General features: G+C 44.5%; 1 long non-coding RNA gene across 2 annotated transcripts in view; it reads left to right on the top strand.

The window, feature by feature from the left end:
* The window catches only part of LOC130362966 (uncharacterized), a 27,201-nt gene extending 5,433 nt beyond the window's left edge, over positions 1-21,768 (top strand). Inside the window, exons 2-11 of one of the 2 annotated variants that reach the window (XR_008891663.1) lie at positions 7,655-7,772; positions 9,675-9,777; positions 11,060-11,193; positions 11,990-12,100; positions 14,122-14,223; positions 15,093-15,226; positions 18,106-18,122; positions 18,630-18,763; positions 19,680-20,080; positions 21,635-21,768. This is a non-coding gene — a long non-coding RNA (uncharacterized LOC130362966). The remainder of the gene's footprint in view (positions 1-7,654; positions 7,773-9,674; positions 9,778-11,059; positions 11,194-11,989; positions 12,101-14,121; positions 14,224-15,092; positions 15,227-18,105; positions 18,123-18,629; positions 18,764-19,679; positions 20,081-21,634) is intronic. The other variant, XR_008891664.1, reaches the window with a different exon arrangement.
* Positions 21,769-24,586: the final 2,818 nt, after the last annotated feature.

Raw genomic sequence — 24,586 nt, 5'->3', positions numbered from 1 at the left:
TAACATCTGGAAGACCACAGATTGGAGACCATTACACAGTGGTCTACAAACTGTGGACCTCCAACTGTTGCAAAACTACAACTCCCAGACTGCCCAAGCATGCTGGGAGTTGTAGTTTGTCAACATCTGACCCTTCAGATGTTGCCGAAATACAACTTCCAGCATGTCTGGCCATGCTGGGAATTAGTTTTGCAACAGCTGGAGGCACACTAGTTGGGAAACATTGTTCGTTTCCTAACTTTTTCCCAACCCATGTGCCTCCAGCTGTGCCTCCAAACTAGAACGCCCAGCATGCACTGACAGACCATGCATGCTGCGAATTGAAGTTGTGCAACAGCTGGAGGCACACTGGTTTGGAAACACTAAGTTAAGTAAAAAAAACTTTCAAGTGTTTTGCAACCAGTGTGCCTTCAGCTGTTGCATAACTACAACCCTCAGCATGCACGGACTGCTAAAGGGCATGCTGGGAGTTGTAGCAGTATGCCTCCAGCTGTTGCATAACTACAAGTTCCAGCATGTCCTTCTGCTGTCACTGCATGCTGAGATTTGAAGTTTTTGCAACAGCTGAAGGCACACTGGTTGCGAAACACTGAGTCTGTTTCCGTGTTTCGCCAAAGGGCATGCTCTGAGTTGTAGTCTTGCAACAGCTGGATGTCCCCCCCCCCCCCCAATGTGAATGGACAGGGTACACTCTCATGGGCGGAGGTTTACAGGGAGCGCTGCAAGATTGAGATGCAGCAAACTCTCTGTGAACCCCCGCCCGTGTGACTGTACCCTAAAAACACTACAATTAAATAAAAGTAAAAAACACTACATATACACATACCGCTACACAGCCCCCCTCCCCAATAAATATGAACAACGTCTGGTATGGCACTGTTTCCAAAATGGAGCCTCCAGCTGTTGCAAAACAACTCCCAGTATTGCCGGACAGCCACTGACTGTCCAGGAATGCTGGGAATTTAGCCACAGCTGGAGGCACCCTGTTTGGGAATCACTGACGTACAATACCCTTATGTCCACCCCTATGCAAAACCCTAATTTAGGCCTCAAATGCGCATTGCGCTCTCACTTTGGAGCCCTGTCGTATTTCAAGGCAACAGTTTAGGGACACATTTGGGGTATCGCCGTACTCGGGAGAAATTGCCTTACAGATTTTGGGGGTCTTTTTCTCCTTTTACCCATTATGAAAAGGAACAGTTGGAGTCTACACCAGTATGTTAATGTATAAAAATAAAATTATTTACACTGACATGCAGGTGTTGCCGCATACTTTACATTTTCACAAGAGGTAAATGGGGAAAAAAGATACCACATGGAGATACCACATATGTGGGCGCAAAGTGCTCTGCGGGCGCACAACAAGGCCCATAAGGTAGAGTGCACCATGTACATTTGAGGTGATATGCACAGGGGTGTCACAGATGTTAAATGAAGAATAAGGACATTGGTATAATTGTGTTATAATTGGGTGCAAAAAGTGGTATTATTGTGAGATTAAAACTCTACATAATGAAGAAGAAAAATTCTAAAACTAATAACGAGGACACACTTACTGTTTAGGTGCAGATACGCTGCAGACAAAGCTCCTACTAAATAGAGCTGCGGTGTAAATTTATGCTCTGAGGAGAATTCTAAATTTAAATGCAATTCAAGAAAGTAGCTGCACAAGAATGATAAATTTAACGCAGCTGCGCCAAATTTAGACAACAGGCAGAGGGGTAAAAAACTTCTATTATAAACTTGAAATGATACATGTCCCCCATTGTGCTGAGTATCCTTCTATCAATGTCTCCTTCCATCCTAGGTATAGTGTGTATACATTGTGCTGAGTATCCTTCTATCCATGTCTCCTTCCATCTTGGGTATAGTGTGTATACATTGTGCTGAGTATCCTTCTATCCATGTCTCCTTACATCCTGGGTATAGTGTATACATTGTGCTGAGTATCCTTCTATCCATGTCTCCTTACATCCTGGGTATATAGGGGGACATGTATCATTATTTGTGTATGGTAGAAGCAATTTACCCCTTTTCCCGAATTCTAAATTATGTGCAGAAGCGCTAAATTTATCAATCAAGTGCAATAAGCTTCATAAATTGCGGGTAAATATAGTAATCTCCTAAATCCACTCTTTGGAAAATAGAATCAATGATTTAGAGCATCTTGCTACGTTAAGTCCAAGATGGCTTATATTTGCGCAAAAAAACAGCTCTTGCGGCAAAATTTTTGGTGTAAAAAAAAAAGTATGCAGTTAATAAATTCATGTGTACTATAGATGTCACTCCAAGGTACCCTGATTCAGCCACATCTGGAGGACATGCTCTACCAAAACGTGCGCAAAAAATTGCGCAAAAAAAGGGCTTGCGCAAAATTTTGCGCAAAAAAATACACACAAAACAGGGGTAAAATCTTTGATACATGTCCCCCATAGTGTGTATACATTGTGCTGAGTATCCTTCTATCCATGTCTTCTTACATCCTGGGTATAGTGTGTATACATTGTGCGGAGTATCCATGTCTCCTTACATCCTGGGTATAGAGTGTATACATTGTGCTGAGTATCCCTCTATCCATGTCTCCTTCCATCCTGGGTATAGTGTGTATACATTGTGCTGAGTATCCTTCTATCCATGTCTCCTTACATCCTGGGTATAGTGTGTATACATTGTGCTGAGTATCCTTCTATCCATGTCTCCTTACATCCTGGGTATAGTGTATACATTGTGCTGAGTATCCTTCTAGCCATGTCTCCTTCCATCCTGGGTATAGTGTGTATACATTGTGCTGAGTATCCTTCTATCCATGTCTTCTTACATCCTGGGTATAGAGTGTATACATTGTGCTGAGTATCCCTCTATCCATGTCTCCTTACATCCTGGGTATAGTGTGTATACATTGTGCTGAGTATCCTTCTAGCCATGTCTCCTTCCATCCTGGGTATAGAGTGTATACATTGTGCTGAGTATCCTTCTATCCATGTCTCCTTCCATCCTGGGTATAGTGTGTATACATTGTGCTGAGTATCCTTCTATCCATGTCTCCTTCCATCCTGGGTATAGTGTGTATACATTGTGCTGAGTATCCTTCTATCCATGTCTCCTTCCATCCTGGGTATAGTGTATACATTGTGCTGAGTATCCTTCTATCCATGTCTCCTTCCATCCTGGGTATAGAGTGTATACATTGTGCTGAGTATCCTTCTATCCATGTCTCCTTCCATCCTGGGTATAGAGTGTATACATTGTGCTGTGCTTCTTCAGAAATCACTCAAAACAGCCCACTTGAAAAACATGTAATCTTTTTAGACTAAGTAAATCCTACCTGCAGCATGTCCGGTTTCAGGCTGGACTCTACACTACAGAGGAGAAAGGGGAGGAGCACTCAGGCTTTTTCTCATCTGTAGTTCACACCTCCTCCTCCTCTGTCTACATACACAGGGCAGTGGTCGGGCTGCCTAGATTAGAGGAAAGTACCAGCAGGCAGTGATTCCCCGCCCCCCTGTCTTCCTCAGGTGGCCTCTGATCCTCAGGTGTCCTCTGATCCTCAGGTGTTCCTCCTGCCGGCCAGGTCGCAGTAGGCTAGGAACACTGCATTGCTGGGTTTGTTTGCTCTATCAGTGCAGCTACAGCTGACTATAGTGTAGTGGTCAGGGGAAGGCTATAGGAATCTAAAGGGGTACTCTATACATCGTATTTATAAGATGTCTGATTGCGGGGGTCCCATAGCTGGGGTGCGCCCCTTGTGACATCATGCCACACCCCCTCAATGCAAGTCTATGGGAGTGGGCATGGAGGCTGCCATGCCCAGGGCCAGATTAAAGCTGCCTGGAAGACAGAGCACTTCATTATGATGCTCCCCAACCACCGACAGACCCCCTTCCCTTCCACTGAGTGGAACAGGAGTCAGGCCCCCGTTAAAATAAAATGGGCTGCATGGCCTGGAGAGCTTCAGGCGTTATAGGAGTTGGTTTTGGAACAGCTAGAGCCTCAAATTGGGGTACAGTGTCATCCATTATTACTGCAAAACTTAGAAGTGACGAGAGATCTAATGGGACAGTCAGGAGAATACGCAAACAAACAGAAAATGACTCACAGGAGACGTCTTCTCTGTTGTCTTTCCTTTTCTTCTTCATCTGGTCCAGACGCCAAGTCTTCTTCCAGCTCCATCTTCCTCTGTAAAGTTCGACACCTGGACATCATTGGTTCCTCACTTTGCCAGCTGATCCTCATCCTCTGTATAAAGACAGCAATCATTATAACCCTTCAAGAGACTGTGCGTCCTAAATATAATACTGCCAAACCCTGTATATTATGCTGCCAAACATCATGCCCTCTAAAAATAATACTGCCAAACCCTGTGTACTCTGTATATTATACTGCCAAACATCATGCCCTCTAAATATTACTGCCAAACCCTGTGTACCCTGTATATTATACTGCCAAACATCATGCCCTCTAAAAATACTACCACACACTGTGTCTTCTGTAGTGTGCACAGAGCAGCAGCATCCCATTGAAAACAAGCAAAATTCCCCCGGACCCCTAATGCTTTCTCCCTTTTTTTTTACCTGCAAATACACAGAAAAACTGCTACTGCTTTTTCCTGTGTTATGGTAATTTTGGGGCATTTTTTTCTTGTGCTTTTGCCTTCTCTGGAAACTTAGCCTTAGTCCTCACCTGGTCCTTAAAGGAGTATTTCACCCCTAGACATCTTATCTGATTGCGTAGGTCCCGCCGCTGGGGACCCCCGGAATATAGCATGCAGCACCCAACTGTATCTGCTTCCGGCAGTGCTAGAGGTTCTGGCTCCCAACCACGGGAACAGAAGATCGTGACGTCATCACGCCCTGCCCCCTCAATGCAAATCTATAGGATGGGGCGTGACAGTTCCCCCACAGTAGGTTGCAGTTCCCAGGCATTAGGTTGTAGTCCCCCCACATTACGTTGGCAGTGTCCCCCATAGACATACAGCCTCCAGCCATATACAGTGTATGGCAGGAGACAGTCTGTGTACTGCCCCACTTCAGTTCTCCGACCACCGCTCCTCTGGTCCGGGGTCATGATCTACTGCTATGGCCTAGGGGCCATAGCAGTATGTCCCGGGACCAGAGGAGTGGTGGTCGGAGCACTGAAGATGACGTGTAGGTAACTTGCCATGCGTGCATCCTCGCTGCTCCGCTCAGAAGGGCGCACGCACGGGACGTCAGTGATGTCCCTGCGTGCACCACCTCCCGGTGGCCCCTGCATTTTTAAAGTTAATGTGGGTCCGCAGAAAGGTAACCGGGACATCCTTGTGTCCCGAAAAGATCTCTGCAAATATATCTGCGTATAACACGCACTAGCATATAACGCGTACCCTCATTTTCACAGGAAAATTTGAGGGGAAAAAAGAAATGTAAAATAAATGACTTGGAAACTCTCCTCATCATTCTCTCTCCCCCCCCCCCCCCCCCTGCTCATCATTCTCCCCCCCCCCCTGCTCATCATTCTCCCCCCCCCCCCCTGCTCATCATTCTCCCCCCCCCCCCTGCTCATCATTCTCCCCCCCCCCGCTCATCATTCTCTCCCCCCCCCCCCCGCTCATCATTCTCTCCCCCCCCCCCCCCTGCTCATCATTCTCTTGATTGCGGCGACTAAAGGGTTAATTCCAGGCATCGGCCTAAACGGTGATGCTCAGCAGTTAACCCTGAGTCCTGGCTGCTGATAGCAGTTGGGACCCACCGGGTTAAATCATGCTCAGCTTGTTAGGGCATAAAGGTACACCCTGCGTCCTTAACTGGTTAAAAGTACACTTCAGTACATCAATTTGTATAACTTCTTCTCTGAATTTTTTTAATTTAATTTAACTTTTTAAACCATTGAGCAAAAACTGTGTAATTTAAAAAAAAAAATGTCCAGAGCCAGTTTTGTAAGCTAGGTCTGGGCATGTGTATATTTGTGGCCTAATTAAGGGCATTGGGACAATCTTGAAGCTCTAATCATGGGGAATGAATTTACCCTTTAGAGTATATTTACACCATATTTTTTTTTATTTTTTTTTAGTGTAAACGGTACTTTGTGTGTAAAATATATTTGTTAAAGGCTGCTAAAAACAGATGCCGCTTTGCTTTTATTTCAGTTTAACACTAAGGGACTATTTACATGTACTATATCCTGCACAGTCATGTGTGAATAGACTCTTAGCCGTATCCATCAGCCGTATACCCTAAAGGGTAAATTAATTCCCGTTTCATCCTGACAAAAAACGGGAGCAGTGGACCCCATTGTTTTCTATGGTCGAATTGAGTCACCTAATGACTCTGGGGCAGGAACGCTGTATGAACTGAACTTTGGGGAAGGGTTACACATTCCACATCTGCTATGAATAAGTAGTAAAAAAAAAAAACCTAAACCCATATAAATTGGATATTGTTGTAATCATATGGACCTACGTGTAATTTTTATAAACAAGTGCACTGCATGTAAACAGAAGCCCTCAAAATAAGTGTTTAAACTATTTAGGACATTGGGTGTACAGTTATGACCGTATCTCGGGACAAAGGGCTCACCTATTTGCTTCTGATCAGTGAGGAACAGCTAATATCAGTAGTCGGACACTGCTGCAGGTCATTTAACCCTTTAGACATAGTGATCAATTCTGATCATGGCATCTAAAGTGAAAATGAAAGTTGCCAGTAGCTCAGTGAAGCTCGTTGGATCCCTGCAATGTAATCGTAAGGGTTCTGTGAGCTGAAATGGTGAAGGGTCTCCTTACCTGCGTACGATCGCCAATCCACTGATTAAATCTGGCTATATCAGTAGATCACTGATCATACTGTGTAATGCAATGCCATAGGCATAGCATTATACCGTAAATGCAATCTATTGATTGTATGTAAAAGTCCCCTGTGGGGACTTAGAGTACTTGTCGTCAAACTATATTTTTTAAACTTGACTATTATATTCCCCAACTAATTCTAACACCCCTCATGCCCTTAAAAAAAATTCTGAGCTTTGTCATCCCTTTCCCCTTGCTCACATTGTGTGAGCTCCCAACAGGAGAAAGTGGGCGTTCCCCAGAAGGCATGATGTCACTGAAGCCTTTGAGAATCATGCCCCACAAACACTGGCTACGTAAGCATGATTCGTTGCATTGGTACCATCCACAACGTCAGATGTGCAAACAGCAAATCATTTTTGTCTGGAATGTTAAAGGGGTACTCTGGTGCTTACACATCTTATCCCCTATCCAAAGGATAGGGGATTAGATGCCTGATCGCGGGAGTCCCGCAGCTGGGGATGCCCGTGATCATGCACGCGGCACCCAGTTTGTAATCAGTCCCCGGAGCGTTTTTCACTCCGGGTCTGATTATGGTCGACCGCAGGGCCGGCGGCGTGTGACGTCACGCCTCCGCCCCCGTGTGACGTCACGCTCCGCCCCTCAATGCAAGCCTACGGGAGGGGGCGTGATCGCTATAACTTTAAGGGAGTTTACATGGGATTAAAACAATATGGCTTTTTTTTATTTTAAATAACAGGGCCACACCTGTCAATGGGTTGTATTGTAGTTTAGCTACACTCAATAGAGTTGTGCTGCCATAATCCACACAGTAAATCAGCCATGTTTTCAACTACTATAAATCCATATTAAATTTAAATATCTTTTTCTTAGCAGGAATATTGGGCATTGCCTTCTCACTCTGGACACACATTACCAGGAGAATAATACTACCAACCTCTGCATCAGCCTCAGCATTACTGCCCCATCTGGAAGAAGCTTCTATGAAACGGTAAGTCCCTATTTCATATTCAGTTTTCCCATTAGTGGTACTACTGTATGGGACCCAGTTGGAAGTGTTATTCAAATTTGACAATATAACTTCAGCCTAAAACAGTGCCCGCCCTTGTTTGTTGTTAGCTCACCTTTCCCTTAGAGTGCCTACCATCTTCTGTACCCTTCTACTCTACTCTCAAAGTGGCTACACCCCATCGAGAAGTTCTTGCAACTTTCTGTATTAGGCTGGGTTCACACTACGTTTTCTCCCATACGGGAGCGCATACGGCAGGGGGGAGCTAAAACCTCGCGCTCCCGTATGTCACCGTATGCGCTCCCGTATGTCATTAATTTCAATGAGCCGGCCGGAGTGAAACGTTCGGTCCGGTCGGCTCATTTTTTGCGCCGTATGTGCTTTTACAACCGGACCTAAAACTGTGGTCAACCACTGTTTTAGGTCCGGTTGTAAAAGCGCATACGGCGCAATAATGAGCCGACCGCACGTTTCACTCCGGCTCATTGAAATGAATGACATACGGGAGCGCATACGGTGACATACGGGAGCGCGAGGTTTTAGCTCCCCCCTGCCGTATGCGCTGCCGTATGGGAGAAAACGTAGTGTGAACCCACCCTTAATGAACCTAGCAGAGTCTCTGCCGCCATGTGTCTCTTTGAGCCCCAAAGCTCATAGCAGCAGTACAAAGCTCATTCATTGTTATTGGAAAAGCATAAGGATTCATTAAAAATACGCCTGCAGTGAATGTTATCGCTTAGCTGCTTCAGCATAGCCTATTGACTACAGCCGGCATTAACCCCTGGCTGCTCTGTAAAAAAAAATATGTATAAATGCTCACAGAAGCTGTTATCCCTTAGCTGCTGCAACATAGCCTAATTACTACAGACCCCATTAACCCTTGGCTACTGAGGAGTGAAATTATATGCCCACAGCAGCTGTTATCTCTTAACTGCTGCCCACGTCTGCAACATAGCCTAATGACTACAGCTGTCATCAACCCTTGGCTGCCGAGAAAAAAAATGTAATTCCTGCAATGGCTGTTATCCCTTAGCCACTGCAACATAGCCTTAAGACTACAGCTGCCATTAATCCTTGGCTGCTCATTCTGAACCCAAACCTTTCTGTGCTGTAGATGAGTGAAAGACTGTTGTTACTGCTGAGTTTTTTTTTGTTGTAGAAGATTATCTTTTTTAATCCATAGCCACTCTATCATAGCCTAGTGACTACAGGTAACATTAACACTTGGCTGCTCAGGAGAAATATGACATGCCCGCTGAAACATGGCCTAACGAATGAAGCTACCCTTAACCCTTGTCGGCTGAGAAATGAAATATGTTTGCAGCTGCCATTATTTCTTAGCTGTTTATAAAATCAACTCTGTGGCTGTGTGCCTCTTGCTGTCTGCCCTCTGTGCCTGGGGGGGGGGGGGGGGGGGGGGGGGGGCCTCTCGCCGTCTGCCCTCTGTGCCTGGGGGGGGGGGGCCTCTCGCCGTCTGCCCTCTGTGCCTGGGGGGGGGGGGGCCTCTCGCCGTCTGCCCTCTGTGCCTGGGGGGGGGGGCCCTCTCGCCGTCTGCCCTCTGTGCCTGGGGGGGGGGGCCTCTCGCCGTCTGCCCTCTGTGCCTGGGGGGGGCCTCTCGCCGTCTGCCCACTGTGCCTGGGGGGCATCTCGCCATCTGCCCTCTGTGGCTGTGTGCCTCTCACCGCCTGTCCTCTGGCTGTGTGCCTTTCGCCGTCTACCATCTGTGGCTGTCTGCCTCCCGCCGTCTGCAATTATTTATATTGTTTGTTCTGTTTTTTCTAGCTGCATCATGTATACATGTATTTTTTTCCTAAACTGATGTCTCTGGTTCCAGTGATTGGCATTTAACAGTATACTGATATTGGGGTTTCAATGCTCTTCTAGGTAGCCTGCTGTGGATGTTAGAAGAACCGTAGACTTCCTCCCTTACGGTATTCAGCTCCAGTGAATGAATCACCAGAAGGCACTGCATCTAGTCAATCATATGGTAAGACCATAGGTTTTCATTTTGTTGTCCCTTAAAATAGTAGAACAAAGGTATTCCATTGTCACATGAAAGGCAGAAGTACCCCCCCAATATAAATCCAAGCTCTTCTATACAGTTGTTGAGTGACAAAATACTGTTTGGTTGATGGGGCAGTGGTTTGAAGGTACTGGTAATAGGTATTTTAAAACTTATTTTCTAGGTTGTATGAAGTAAATGTAATGAATATCCCCCTCTCTCATTTTTCCTTCTCTTGTTTTTTCTTCTATACATGTAAAGATCCTTTCACCTTTCCTAGTAAGTTTTATCCTGCAATCAATGTACTAGTTTAGTATTCTCTAAATTCTCTCCACGGTATCTATATCCTTGTGAAGATTCGTTCTCCAGTACTGTTCACCAGTGCTCTGTACATGAGCACTTCCCTCTCTACTGCTAATACCACTCCCTATACAACCATAAGCACTTCCGTCCACTGCATATACCTTTTCCTATACACTCAAGCATTCTGCTAGAATTTCCTGCTGATCTATTTCATAGTCAATTGAGCCTATTAATTTTTTGAGGTCCAGATGGGGTTCTAGCTTCTAATTGGATGCCATAATAGAGAGCGGCATGAGCACTCCCCTCTCTACTGCTAAAACCTCTCCCTATAGACCCATGAGCACATTTCCCTCTGTATTGTTAATGCCTCTCCCTATACACCCATGAGCACTTCCCTTAACTAATACCTCTCCTTATACATCCAAGTATTCTACTATCACCTCCTGCTACTCTATTACATTGTCTGACTACCTTTAGGTCTTCTAAAATAACAATCTCTAAATGCCTTTACTCAGATACTGAATTCAGGACTTTATCCCATATTCTATATCCTTCCCTTGGGATTTTACTCCCAATGTGCATTGTCATTATTATAAATTGCTTTTATCCACACAGTCTTACTTTTCTTGTTCCCGTGCCGTCCGTCTAAGAAAGCTCTGCTGTCCTCTGTTGAGCCTATGAGGCTGATATCACTTGTTCCAGAACAAAAAAATTCCTTCCTGACTCAAATAGGGCAATCAGAATAAATCCCTGGGTCTATAGTCGATCCTCATAAATCGCCCCCCCCCCCCCTCCCCAAAAAACAAAACAAAAAAAACTTCCAGGCCTCCTTGAACTTGTTTGAGTCAGCCATTACAACATCATGTGGCAAAGCATTCCATAGTCTCACTGCTCTTACACTAAAGAATCTCTGCCTGTGATGATGGTGAAACATGATTTTTTTTTTTTTAATTTCTGTAAGCAGGAACACTTGATGCTGCCTCCGTACTTTAGAAAGAAATTCTCATGGAAGTGAGACCTCCACCATCGTGGGCATTGGCCTCTACCCCATCCAGATACAGGACATCTGCCTCGACTGGGAGGAGCTGCTATTAGACAGTAAGTGTAGATTAATAACCCTTTCTTCATAACATAATGGCAGTTCACCATGGATTCCATGGTGAACATGTCTGCCCATCCATACTTAGTCTCTGCAGGATAGTCAGTAGCTACCTAAGCATGACTCGTTGCATTGGTAACTTGGGGGGTTATTGATGTAGCACCATGTGGAAGTAGCTATAATAACTAGCTAACCCTAAATCCATTAAATTAATATCAATTAAATTAATATCAATGTTAGCTTCTTCCATAGAAGTAGGGTATCTATAGTTTTGTCCATATAGTCAGTAGCTACCTAAACACGATTCGTTGCATTGGTAATTTGGGGGGGGGGGGGGGTGTTATTGATGTGGCACCATGTGGAAGTGGCTATAATAACTAGCTAACCCTAAATCCATTAAGTACTGATGCAGTTAATTACTGCTTCAGTGTTAGCATCTTCCACAGAAGTAGAGTTTCTGTAGTCTTGTCACGATAGTTGGTAGCTACCTAAGCATGACTCGTTGCATTGACGATAGTTGGTAGCTACCTAAGCATGACTCGTTGCATTGATAGCTTTGGGGAGTAATAATTTTGGCGCCATGTGGAACTAACTATCACTGGTTAAACTTAAAGAAACCTCTTTTTATTGATTATGTATATTATTAAACCACTAAAGAATTGTGACTAGTGTCTAAGAACTAAAAGTAGCAAATCCTAGGATCACAACTCCTGAGTAAAAAAATGGCAGTCTGATAGTGACATTTCATATTGTACTGGCATGTATCTCAATAACTTCTTCTTTTTGTTCTTGTAGGTATGAAAAGTTAATTACTTGCTCCTGCTGTGTTTCGGAATCCTCCCATTCTTCTCCGTGCTTGGCCATGTTATGGACATGAGTGCCCTTTTCACTGCAGAAAAGGACAAGGTAGAATGGAGGCAGGGCTTCTTGTATATTGAGAACAGGGCACAGCAGTAGTATTTTACAAATACTGCACTTTTTTTAAATGTTCACCCCATTTAATGTCATTTAATCAGCATAAGACATGGCTGTAATCTTATGGTAAATCCTTTCTTGTAGTAGAATGGCAGTACAAAGCTATTCCATTATCACTTGAAGGCATAACGGTCCATAAACCCCCCCTCCCTATGGATCAAAACCTTTTTGTGGTGGACCAGTGGAAGACTGCTGCATTTCTACAGCAACAGTACAAAGCTATTCCATTATTACTTGAAGGAATAAGTTCCCATTAGCTCCCCCTCCCTGTGGATCAAAACCTTTTTGTGCTGGTGGACTGTTGTTTTTTGGTTGAAGCAGGTTATCTTGCTAATTTAATGGACAGGGGCAGTGTGTTGGCTTCATTTAGACGAACTCCTTTGCTGTTAGTTGTCGCTATAAATTTCTATAGTAGGTTGCTTACAGCAGCAGTATAAACCTCTTTATGCTGGTGGACCAGTGGTAGACTGCTGTTTTGGTTTAAGTATGTATGTACAGCAGCAGTACAAAGCTATTCTATTATCACTTGAAGGGATATACTATATGGCTGTGTGGCCTCCCGCCATCTGCCCTCTCTGGCTGGTGGGCCTCTCGCCATCGGCCTTCTGTGGCTTGGGGCCTCTCGCCGTCTGCCTTCTGTGGCTTGGGAGCCTCTCGCCGTCTGCCTTCTGTGGTTTGGGAGCCTCTCGCCGTCTGCCTTCTGTGGCTTGGAAGCCTCCCGCCGTCTGCCTTCTGTGGCTGGGGAGCCTCTCGCTGGCTGCCCTCTGTGGCTGGGGGGCCTCTCGCCGGCTGCCCTCTGTGGCTGGGGGGGCCTCTCGCCGGCTGCCCTCTGTGGCTGGGGGGGCCTCTCGCCGGCTGCCCTCTGTGGCTGGGGGGCCTCTCGCCGGCTGCCCTCTGTGGCTGGGGGGGCCCCTCGCCGGCTGCCCTCTGTGGCTGGGGGGGCCCCCTCGCCGGCTGCCCTCTGTGGCTGGGGGGGCCCCTCGCTGGCTGCCCTCTGTGGCTGGGGGGGGCCCCTCGCCGGCTGCCCTCTGTGGCTGGGGGGGCCCCTCGCCGCCTGCCCTCTGTGGCTGGGGGGGCCCCTCGCCGCCTGCCCTCTGTGGCTGGGGGGGCCCCTCGCCGCCTGCCCTCTGTGGCTGGGGGGGCCCCTCGCCGCCTGCCCTCTGTGGCTGGGGGGGCCCCTCGCCGCCTGCCCTCTGTGGCTGGGGGGGCCCCTCGCCGCCTGCCCTCTGTGGCTGGGGGGGCCCCTCGCCGCCTGCCCTCTGTGGCTGGGGGGGCCCCTCACCGCCTGCCCTCTGTGGCTGGGGGGGCCCCTCGCCGCCTGCCCTCTGTGGCTGGGGGGGCCCCTCGCCGCCTGCCCTCTGTGGCTGGGGGGGGCCCCTCGCCGCCTGCCCTCTGTGGCTGGGGGGGGCCCCTCGCCGCCTGCCCTCTGTGGCTGGGGGGGGCCCCTCGCCGCCTGCCCTCTGTGGCTGGGGGGGGCCCCTCGCCGCCTGCCCTCTGTGGCTGGGGGGGGCCCCTCGCCGCCTGCCCTCTGTGGCTGGGGGGGGCCCCTCGCCGCCTGCCCTCTGTGGCTGGGGGGGGGCCCCTCGCCGCCTGCCCTCTGTGGCTGGGGGGGGCCCCTCGCCGCCTGCCCTCTGTGGCTGGGGGGGGCCCCTCGCCGCCTGCCCTCTGTGGCTGGGGGGGGCCCCTCGCCGCCTGCCCTCTGTGGCTGGGGGGGGCCCCTCGCCGCCTGCCCTCTGTGGCTGGGGGGGGCCCCTCGCCGCCTGCCCTCTGTGGCTGGGGGGGGGCGGCACGGCTCTCGATGTCTGCTATTTATGATGTTGGGTCTGTTTCTTTCTAGCTGTATCATGTATACATGTAGTATTTCCTGTACTGCTATCTCTGGTTCCAGCAATTGGCATTTGACAGTATACTGATATTGGAGTTTCAATAACTTACTGTGTTTGGTCTTCTAGGTAGCCTGCTGTGGATGTTCGAAGAACCATAGACTTCCTCCCTTACTGTACTCAGCTCCAGTGAATGAATCACCAGAAGGCACGGCATCTAGTCAATCATATGTAAGACCTTAGGTTTTCATTTTATTGTCACTTAAGAATAGTAGTACAAAGACAAATTAGTGAGAATTACTGTATGATGGGACAGGTGCAATACTATACTTGTTAGAGAAACGTTATTGTATTTTGTCTTTGATGTTTTCTACCTTGTTTCCTTTGATAATATGAAAAAAATGACAACTTATATAAATAAGCAGTTATATAAAAAAAGAATAGTAGTACAAAGCTATTCCATTGTCACATGAAAGGCAGAAGTCCCCCCCCCCCCCCCCACACACACACACACACAAACTTATTATTCCAAACTGCTCTATGCTGTTGTTGAACAAATACATTGTTTGGTTGATGGGGCAGTGGATTAAAGGTACTGGTAGTAGGTATTTTGAAACTTATATTCTAGGTTGTATGAAGTAAATGTCTAGACTATACCATATAAATGTGATGAATATCCCCTCTCTTTTTTCTTCTAAATATGTAAAGATTCTTTCACCTTTCCTAGTAAGTTTTATCCTGCAATCAATGTACTAGTTTTGGATTCTCTAAACTCTCTCCACGATATCTATATCTTTCTGGAGATTCCTTCTCCAGTACTGCACACCAGTGCTCTGTACAGCGGCATGAGCACTTCCCTCTGTACTGCTAATACCTCTCCCTATACACCCATGAGCATTTCTCATAACTAATACCTCTGCTTATACATCCTTATCGATCCTCCTAATTCTAGTAGTCATAACTTATGTTTTTCCTGAAAAACATCCAGGCCCCCCTTGAACTTGTTTGAGTTAGCCCTTACAACATCATGTGGCAAAACGTTCCATAGTCTCACTGCTCTTATATTTGTTTGAAACGTGATTTTTTTTATTTCTAAGCAGGACCACTTGATGCTGCCTCATCAAATTAGACAGAAATTCTCATGGAAGTGAGACCACCACCATCGTGGGCATTGACCTCTACCCCATCTAGATACTGGACATCTGCCTCGACTGGGAGGAGCTGCTACTAGACAGTAAGTGTAGATTAATAACCCTTTCTTCATAACATAATGGCAGTTCACCATGGATTCCATGGTGAATATGCCCGCCCATCCATCCTTAGTCTCGGCAGGATAGTCAGTAGCTACCTAAGCATGACTCGTTGCATTGGTAACTTGGGGGAGTTATTGATGTAGCACCATGTGGAAGTAGCTATAACAATTAGCTTACCCTAAATCCATTAAATATTGATGCAGTATATTACTGCTTCAATGTTAGCTTCTTCCATAGAAGTAGGGTTTCTATAGTTTAGTCCAGATAGTCAGTAGCTACCTAAGCATGACTCGTTGCATTGGTAACTTGGGGGAGTTATTGATGTAGCACCATGTGGAAGTAGCTATAATAATTAGCCTACCATAAATCCATTTAAGTACTGATGCAGTATATTACTGCTTCAGTGTTAGCAGCTTCCATAGAGGAAGGGTTTCTATAGTTTAGTCCAGATAGTCAGTAGCTACCTAAGCATGACTCGTTGCATTGGTAACTTGGGGGAGTTATTGATGTAGCACCATGTGGAAGTAGCTATAATAATTAGCTTACCATAAATCCATTTAAGTACTGATGCAGTATATTACTGCTTCAGTGTTAGCAGCTTCCATAGAGGAAGGGTTTCTATAATTTTGTCCAGATGGTCAGTAGCTATCCAAGCATGACTCGTTGCATTGGTAACTTGGGGGAGTTATTGATGTAGCACCATGTGGAAGTAGCTATAATAATTAGCTTACCATAAATCCATTTAAGTACTGATGCAGTATATTACTGCTTCAGTGTTAGCAGCTTCCATAGAGGAAGGGTTTCTATAATTTTGTCCAGATGGTCAGTAGCTATCCAAGCATGACTCGTTGCATTGGTAACTTGGGGGAGTTATTGATGTAGCACCATGTGGAAGTAGCTATAATAATTAGCTTACCCTAAATCCATTAAATATTGATGCAGTATATTACTGCTTCAATGTTAGCTTCTTCAATTGAAATAGGGTTACTATATCTTTGTCCAGATAGTCAGTAGCTACCTAAGCATGACTCGTTGCATTGGTAACTTGGGGGGGTTATTGGTGTGGCACCATGTTTAAGTAGCTATAATAATTAGCTAACCCTAAATCCATTAAGTACTGATGCAGTATATTACTGCTTCAGTGTTAGCATCTTCCATAGAAGTAGGGTTTCTGTAGTCCTGTCACAATAGTTGGTAGCTACCTAAGCATGACTCGTTGCATTGATAACTTGGGGGAGTTATCAGTGTTGCACCGTGTGGAAGTAACTATCGATCAACTATCAATCAATCTCTTTATTGATTATGTATATTACTAAACCCCTATAGAATTGTGACTAGTGTCTAAGAAATAAAAGTAGCAAATCCTAGGATCACAACTCCTGAGTTAAAAAATGGTCTGATGTGGCATTTCATATTGTACTGGCACGTATCTCAATAACTTCTTCTTTTTTCTCTTGAAGGTATGAAGAGTTAATTCTACTGCCTGGAGTGGGTCTAAGAGCCTTAAACAATGTATTATCTTAAGGGGGCTGGCTACAATATCCTTAATTTTATAAGTGATGTAATTATCAAGATCTGTCACTCATGGTTACTTGCTCCTGCTGTGTTTAAGACTCCGAAGGATATGCATCGTCCCATTCTTCTCCGAGCTTGGCCATGTTAAGGACAAGAGTGCCATATTCACTGCAGAAAAGGACAAGGTAGAATGGAGGCGGGGCTTCTTGTTTAATGAGAACAGGACACAGCAGGAGCAAGTAACTGAGTGATACAGTTTTACAATTACTTCACTTTTTACTACACTCCCTTTAACGTCGTTGAATCAGCAGAACACGTGCACCTGGCCGTAATCTTATGGCAAGTCCTTTCTTTTAGTAAAATGCATAATGGTTCATAAGCCCCCGCTTATGGATCCAAACCTTTTTTGTGTGGGTGGTAGACTGCTTTTTTTTTTTTTTTTTTTTAGTTAAATTAGCAGTGCAGTGTGTTAGTCTAAAGCAAGCTATGTCACTTTGGTTCTATAGTAGTTTGCTTACAGCAGCAGTACAAAGCTATTCTATTGTCACTTGGAGGCATAACGGTCCATAAGCCCCCCCTCCCTATGGATCAAAACCTTTTTGTGCTGGTGGACCAGTGGAATACTGTGTTTGGTTGAAGGAGGTTATCCTCCGAATGTATTGGAGATGAGGAGTGTGTTGGCTTTCTCTAGACTAACTCATTTGGTGTTAGTTCACTATAAATTTCTATAGCAGTTTGCTTACAGCAGCAGTACAAAGCTATTCCATTGTTACTTGAAGGCATAATGGTCCATAAGCCCCCCCATTATGGATCAAAACCTCTTTGTGCTGGTGGACCAGTGGGAGACTGCTGTTTTTGGCTAAAGTAGCATATTTACAGAACCGTACAAAACTAATCCATTATAACCTTTTTGTGCTAATGGACCAGTGGGAGACAGTTTTTTGGTTGAAGGAGGTTATCCTCTGAATGTATTGGAGATGAGCAGTGTGTTGGCTTTCTTTAGACTAACTAATTTGGTGTAAGTAATCGCTAAAAATTTCTACAGTAGTTTGCTTACAGCAGCAGTACAAAGCTATTCCATTATTACTTGGGGGCATAACGGTCCATAAGCCCCCATTATGGATCAAAACCTCTTTGTGCTGGTGGACCAGTGGAAGACTGCTGTTTTTGATTAAAGTAGCATATTTACAGCAACAGTACAAAACTGCTGTTTGGTGGGGCAGTGGTTTTAAGGTACTGTTATTAGGTACTTTGAAACTTATTTTCTAGGTTGTATGAAGTAAATGTCTAGACTATACCATACAAATGTAATGAATATCCCCTCTCTCCTTTTTCTTCTATACAGGTAAAGATACTTTCCTAGTAAGTTTTATTCTGCAATCCTTGTACTAGCCAAGTATTATCTAGACTCCCTCCACGCTATCTATATCCTTCTGGAGAGCCCTTCTCCAGTACTGCGCACCAGTGCTCTGTACAGCGGCATGAGCACTTCCCTCTTTACTGCTTATACCTCTCCCTATACACCCATAAGCACTTTTGTCCACTGCTTATACCTCTTCCTATACACTCAAGCATTCTGCTAGAATTTCATGCTGAGGTTCAGATGGGGTTCTAGCTTCTAATTGGATGCCATTATAGAGAGCAGCATGAGCACTCCCCCTCTCTACTGCTAAAACCTCTCACTATATACCCATGAGCACCTTTCCCTCTCTACTGCTAATGCCTCTCTCTACACCCATAAGCACTTCCTTTAACTAATACCTCTCCTTATAGATCCAAGCATTCCGCTATCACCTCCTGCTGCTCTATTGATGATGGTGAAACCTTTGTTTCAAACATGATTTTTTTTATTTTTATTTCTGTAAGCAGGAACACTTGATGCTGCCCCTTCACATTAGAAAGAAATTCTCATAGAAGTGAGACCACCACCATCTTGGGCATTGACCTCTACCCCATCCAGATGATGGGCATCTGCCTCTACTGGGAGGAGCTGCTACTAGACAGTAAGTGTAGATTAATAACCCTTTCTTCATAGCATAATGGCAGTTCACCATGGATTTCATGGTGAACATGTCCGCCCATCCATCCTTAGTCTCGGTAGGATAGTCAGTAGCTACCTAAGCATGACTCGTTGCATTGGTAACTTGGGGGAGTTATTGATGTAGCACCATGTGGAAGTAGCTATAATAACTAGCTTACCCTAAATCCATTAAAAATTGATGCAGTATATTACTGCTTCAATGTTAGCTTTTTCCATAGAAGTAGGGTTTCTATAGTTTTGTCCAGATAGTAGCTACCTAAGCATGATTTGTTGCATTGGTAACTTGGGGGAGTTATTGATGTAGCACCATGTGGAAGTCGCTATAATAACTAGCTAACCATAAATCCATTAAAAATTGATGCAGTATATTACTGCTTCAATGTTACCTTCTTCCATAGAAGTAGAGTTTCTATAGTTCTATCCAGATAGTCAGTAGCTACCTAAGCATGACTCGTTACATTGGTAACTTGGGGGAGTTATTGATGTAGCACCATGTGGAAGTAGCTATAATAACTAGCTAACCATAAATCCATTAAAAATTGATGCAGTATATTACTGCTTCAATGTTAGCTTCTTCCATAGAAGTAGGGTTTCTATAGTTCTATCCAGATAGTAGCTACCCAAGCATGACTTGTTGCATTGGTAACTTGGGGGGGTTATTGGTGTGGCACCTTGTGGAAGTAGCTATTACTGGTTAAACTTAAAGAAACCTCTTTTTATTGATTATGAATATTACTAAAAGAAATAAAGAAATAATAAGAAATAAAAGTAGCAAATCCTAGGATCACAACTCCTGAGTTCAAAAATGGCAGTCTGATAGTGGCATTTCATATTGTACTGGCACATATCTCAATAATGTCTTCTTTTTGCTCTTGTAGGTATGAAAAGTTCAATTCTTCTGCCTGGTGTGGATCTAAGAAGAGTCTTAAACAATGTATTATCTTAAGGGGGCTGGCCACAATATCCGTAATTTTATAAGTGCTGTAATTGTAAAGTTCTCACTCATGGTTACTTGTTCCTGCTGTGTTTCAGACTCAGGGAAATGCATCGTCCCATTCTTCTCCGTGCTTGGTCATGTTATGGACATGAGTGCCATATTCACTGCAGAAAAGGACAAGATAGAAAGGAGGCGGGGCTCCTTGTATAGTGAAAACAGGGCACAGCAGGAGCAAGTAACTGAGTGATACAACTTTACAATTACTGCACTTGTTTTTGAAATGGTCACCCCCTTTAACGTCATTGAATCAGCATAAGACGTGCACCTGGCCGTAATCTTATGGTAAGTCCTTTCTTGTAGTAGAATGGCAGTACAAAGCTATTCCATTATCACTTGAAGGCATAATGGTTCATAAGCCCCCCCCTTATGGATCCAAACCTTTTTGTGCTGGTGGACCAGTGGTAGACTGCTGTTTTTAGTTAAATGAGCTTATCTTCAAAATGTATTGGAGATGAGCATTGTGTTAGTCTAAAGCAAGCTAAATCACTTTTGGTTCTATAGTAGTTTGCATACAGCAGCAGTACAAAGCTATTCCATTATTACTTGGAGGCATAACGGTCCATAAGCCCCCCCTCCCTATGGATCAAAACCTCTTTGTGCTGGTGGGCCAGTGGAAGATTGCTGTTTTTGGTTAAAGTAGCATATTTACAGCAGCAGTACAAAGCTATTCCATTATCACTTGAAGGCATAACGGTCCATAAGCCCCCCCTCCCTATGGATCAAAACCTTTTTGTGCTGGTGGACCAGTGGAAGACTGCTGTTTTTGGTTAAAGTAGCATATTTACAGCGACAGTACAAAGCTATTCCATTATCACTTGAAGGCATAATGGTCCATAAGCCCCCCCTCCCTATGGATCAAAAGCTTTTTGTGCTGGTGGACCAGTGGAAGACTGTTTATGGTTGAAGGAGGTTATCCTCCGAATTTATTGGAGATGAGCAGTGTGTTGGCTTTCTTTAGACTAACTCATTTGGTGTTAGTTGTCACTATAAATTTCTACAGTAGTTTGCTTACAGCAGCAGTACAAAGCTATTCCATTATTACTTGGAGGCATAACGGTCCATAAGCCCCCCATTATGGATCAAAACCTTTTTGTGCTGGTGGACCAGTGGAAGACTGCTGTTCTTGGTTGAAGTAGTGCATTTACAGCAGCAGTACAAAGCTATTCTATTATCACTTGAAGGCATAACGGTCCATAAGCCCCCCCTCCCTATGGATCAAAACCTTTTTGTGCTGGTGGGCCAGTGGAAGACTGCTGTTTTTGGTTAAAGTAGCATATTTACAGCGACAGTACAAAGCTATTCCATTATCACTTGAAGGCATAATGGTCCATAAGCCCCCCCTCCCTATGGATCAAAACCTTTTTGTGCTGGTGGACCAGTGGAAGACTGTTTATGGTTGAAGGAGGTTATCCTCCGAATTTATTGGAGATGAGCAGTGTGTTGGCTTTCTTTAGACTAACTCATTTGGTGTTAGTTGTCACTATAAATTTCTACAGTAGTTTGCTTACAGCAGCAGTACAAAGCTATTCCATTATTACTTGGAGGCATAACGGTCCATAAGCCCCCCATTATGGATCAAAACCTTTTTGTGCTGGTGGACCAGTGGAAGACTGCTGTTCTTGGTTGAAGTAGTGCATTTACAGCAGCAGTACAAAGCTATTCAATTCTCACTTGAAGGCATAACGGTTCATAAGCCCCCCCTCCCTATGGATCAAAACCTTTTTGTGCTGGTGGGCCAGTGGAAGACTGCTGTTTTTTTTTTTTTTTGTTGACTAGGTTGTATGAAGTAACTTGGTGACGTTATGTGATAGTATGTAATTAATCTTTGTTTTCCAGATTCTCACTCAGTGGGGACAGTTTGGCATTTCTGCGATTACGGTTTTGTGTAGTCGAAAACCATCATGTATAAAGAACATAAAGACCTGGGTGTGCCAGATCCTGATTTGCAAACATTTTAAAACTTGACTGACATTTATTTTTTTTTTGTATGACATTGCATCTCCTATGAAATGTTTTTGTATCCTCTTCTGTAAAATGTGTTTTTACTATTTTGTAAATAAAAGTGTTTTTAATAAATTTCAAGAGCTTCTTGCATTTACTTGTGTCAGGTGAGGGGGACCTCCAGCAGGCATGAAAACCCACAGACATGCCCATTCAGTATTGTTTTATTTAATTTTATTTTGGTTTCTAAGGAAGTGCCTCTTACCCTTAACCTGCCTAAATTCCATACTACTCATCTGCAGGGAAAGTAAGAACAATCAAATGCAGATTGGACGCGACGGAGCAAAGTAAGGGGGCCTCCGCTCACGTCCTAGCTGATCGGGACATCGCAATTTTATCGCGATAGTCCCAATCAGCCCGACTGAGCTGCTGGGAAGCTTTTAATTTCATTTTCGAGGCAGCGATCAACTTTGATCGCCGTGTCTAAAGGGTTAATAGCGCGCATAACAACGATCTGCGCTGCGCGCTATTAGCCAAGGGTCCCTGCTATGAATAGCAGCCGGGACCGACCTGGTATGACATTTTAAACACCGGGACTGGGCGCAGGGCGTACAGGTAGGCCCTGCGTCCTTAAGAGGTTAAATTACTGACTGGTAAGAACAATGTGAAAATTAGCAGAAATCCATGATCACCTTCTCCACCATCAGGGGTCACAGCTAGAGATCAGCGAACTTACAGTAAATTCGATTCGTCATGAACTTCTCGGCTCGGCAGTTGATGACTTATCCTGCATAAATTAGTTCAGCTTTCAGGTGCTCCCGTGGGCTGGAAAAGGTGGATACAGTCCTAGGAGACTCTTTCCTAGGGACTGTATCCACCTTTTCCAGCCCACTGGAGCACCTGAAAGCTGAACTAATTTATGCAGGATAAGGCATCAACTGCCGAGCCGAGAAGTTCATGACGAATCGAATTTACTGTAAGTTCGCTCATCTCTAGTCACAGCTATCGTGTGCTAGAACCTGGCTGTGCAACGTGGCCACCTGACCCACTGGCAGAGCGGCCCCAATGCCACTCAAACCAGTCATGGGCCACACCCGCTCGCAGACACAGCGCCACACCAGTGTGAACAAGGTGTAATGGCTCACTTAACATGCTCTCCCAGTCAGACTGGGAGGCTGCTAGGAGTGAAATGGCCCTAGTGTGGCTAGTTACCACCTATATTATATAGGCCACACTACGGCCATTTCACTCCTAGCAGCCTCCCAGTCTGACTGGGAGAGCAAGGTAAGTGAGCCATTACACCTTGTTCACACTGGTGTGGTGCAGGGCGGCGTCCGTTGCTGCCGTGTCGCTGTATCTGCGGGCGGGTGCGGCCCATAGACTGGTTTGAGTGGCATTGGGGCCGCTCTGCCAGTCGGTCGTTTTTCTCCCCCTGCCCCCCCTGCTCGCGGCGGCGGTGGTGGTCGCCGCCCGGTGCTACGCCATTTTATGCTAGGGACGTTAGGGACCCACTCTGAATAGGTGGCCTTGACGTGGCGAGTGGGCTTGTACTTTTTGATCAAAAATGTATACTAACAACCTGTTAGTTTTTGAGATTATGCTGAGAAGCAATCAGATCATTATACAAGATTGTAGATGTGCGCCATGTCTGTATTCTACCCGAATTTTTACTGTAAGTTCGCTCATCTCTAATTACCTCATTCGATCTTAATCCCATTAGTTCATTATCCCATTAGTTCATTATCCCATTAGTTCATTCATTTTCCAATTCATTCAATATCCCATTTATTATCTCATTCATTCATAATCTGATTCATTAATTCATTATGTCATTCATTCCTTATCTCATTCATTCAATATCCCATTCATTCATTATTTTATTCATTCAATCACTGATTCATTAATTATCTCATTCATTCATTATCTCATTCATTCATTATCTCATTCATTCATTATCTCATTCATTCATTATCTCATTCATTCATTATCTCATTTATTATCTCATTCATTCATTATCTCATTCATTCATTATTTCATTCATTTTCTCATTCATTCATTACTTCATTCATTCATTACCTCATTCATTCATTCATTATCTCACTCGATCTTTCTCATTCCTCCATTGTCCCACTCATTCATTGTCCCATTAATTCATTATCTTATTCATTCATGATCACCTTCTCCATTATCAGGGGTCACAGCTAGAGATGAGCAAACTTACAGTAAATTTGATTCGTCACGAACTTCTCGGCTCGGCAGTTGATGACTTTTCCTGCATAAATTAGTTCAGACGCTTTCCTAGGAATGTATCCACCTTTTCCAGCCCACCGGAGCACCTGAAGGCTGAACTAATTTACGCAGGAAAAGTCATCAACTGCCGAGCCGAGAAGTTTGTGACGAATCAAATTTACTGTAAGTTCGCTCATCTCTAGTCACAGCGCGGCCACCTGTATCGCTGCTTGAAGAGATCTATCTTTAGCTATCATTATCATATTCATTCATTCTCTCATTCATTCATTCTCATTCATTATCTCCATTCATACATTATCTCATTCATTTATTAACTATTTCATTCATTAATTCATTATCTCATCCAGTCATTATCTCAATAATTTATCTCATTCTTTGATTATCTCAATCATTGTCTCATCCATTCATTATCTCATTCATTATATCATTCATTATTTCATTCATTAGCTCGTTCATGATCTCATTTGTTCATTATCTCATTTGTTCATTCTCATTAATTTATTCATTATGTAATTCATTCCCTCATTTGTTCATTCATTCATTGATTATCTCATTCATTATTTTATTAATGCATTCATTTTCTCATTCATTATCTCA

The sequence above is a fragment of the Hyla sarda genome, chromosome 1 (genome assembly GCF_029499605.1).
Source record: "Hyla sarda isolate aHylSar1 chromosome 1, aHylSar1.hap1, whole genome shotgun sequence".
NCBI lineage: Eukaryota > Metazoa > Chordata > Amphibia > Anura > Hylidae > Hyla > Hyla sarda.
Note: the sequence above shows the minus strand (reverse complement) of the source record. Positions and strands in the feature narration are given on the sequence as shown.